Here is a 1,894-nt window from a genome sequence, read left to right on the forward strand (position 1 = left end):
GAGGAGAGAAGCGGAAGCCTTTGAAGTGAGCAAATCTGGGTCCCTGCTCGCAACCCAGCTGCATGGACTGGATGTATGTCGTTTCCAAGGCAGCGTCCGCGGACCTGACGAGCGTCAAGCTGCAGACGCACGGAAACCACTTCCGACATAAACTTCAAAATAAAACTCCTCCTAACCTCATTAAGGGGAAACTATGCGTACATCTTAGTATTGCAATCGTAAACAATATACACTGTTATTATTAATATTATAATTATTATATAATCGTTTTTTTGTGTGTGTTTTAATCAGTCGTCAAAAGGGGGTTGATATCACGTTTTGGATTTGGACAAATTTAGATTTAAATCCTAACTTTAGTCCCAGTAGAAAAATGAGTCAGAATGATGGTGTCCTAAATCTGCATATAGATAAAATGTCTTCCTCTGTTTTAGTGTTACTGACATGGAAATAAATGGCTTCCCTTCATCGATTTCATGTTTATCTGTGTTGCCTGTTTTAATGAAACATAAAAAATGAATAAATATATATTTTACACATACAGTCATACACACATACAGACTGGTGACCCACTGACTGCTGGGATAGGCTGCAGCCCTTGTGACCCTTAAGAAGACATGCGGTTAGGTAGATGAATGGATGGATGGATGGGAATAGAAACATACAATAGGCTAGGTACACAATAGTTGTGCTGTCTCTCCACTGGCATCCTTAACCACTTGTTGTGCACTAAGATCCAAGATTGAAACAGCTTTTTCTCTATGAGATTGTATGCCTTGCTTTATATGCTGCGATACGCCTCCATTTGCAGCTCAAACTAATTATTATTTAAACTAAAATTCCCCAGAAATGATTAGACAGCCCTGCTGATGAGATGTTCATTTACCATTGTATTAAGTCAAATTGTCATTTCAGCCATCCGATTTACATCAAAAACACTTGTCTCCAAACTGTCCATGCAGCATAAAGCCCAATGCTGTCAGCACCGCTGTTGTATGATAGTATAACGAGTGTTTAAGGTGGTTTTATGGTGTACTCTGGATGCCTTAAGACCGGAACACCCGACTCAAACCTCTCTCTAACTTGACGCTGCTGTCAGCTCGAACATATCAGTGGGGTGCAGCAAATGCGCGTAACTGCGCATGCCCGTCCGAAAGGTTCCGGTTTTTGCCGGTGATAGCCGAGGCCACCACCCACTCCGTCGAGCGAGCAGAGCTGTGGTGAAAATGATCACGTACATTGAAACGCACGGATTTCGCTTTAATTAATGACCTCAGTGCGGGTTAATCACGTCATATGTAGGTACCTCATTGAACAAACTCATGTGATTTAATTGGGGTCATCCCACCTATATGATTATGTGCCCTAAACACAGATAGTAGTATAGATTTACATGATAGAAATACAGTGTGAAGTAAAGGCTACAGTAGGACACATCATACTATAATATATATCAATTTAAATTGTTCAATGTCAACCGGATGCTGGGTGAAGGCACCCAACAGGGCAGAACTGTGTTGCACATAATTTATCTCTACTAAAATCCGACCAAACAAAAACTGGACCTACTGTAGGTACCTGCCTGATTTCCCCTGCAGCGCCACTGGGCGGCGCTGTTGCTCCACACCAACATGCTCTGCAGGCTGTGGCTCCTCAGGGTCTGTCGCTGTCCACGGTGCTGACACTCAAACCATCGTCTGGAAATGCACGACTGGTTACAATTAGTTAGAATTACAGTCCTGAAAAAAATGGTCTTATTCTGACACTGAGTGTCGTCATGGGAGATGACGAGGCACAAAAACGTCACTGTCAACTCATGCATGTGCATCACAGTCCCTCCATGTCTCTGCAGGCTTATTTGTGCATTTCCCATTAGCATGCTGAATGAGTTTTATTT

Source organism: Anabas testudineus, chromosome 18 (assembly GCF_900324465.2).
Source record: "Anabas testudineus chromosome 18, fAnaTes1.2, whole genome shotgun sequence".
Lineage (NCBI taxonomy): Eukaryota > Metazoa > Chordata > Actinopteri > Anabantiformes > Anabantidae > Anabas > Anabas testudineus.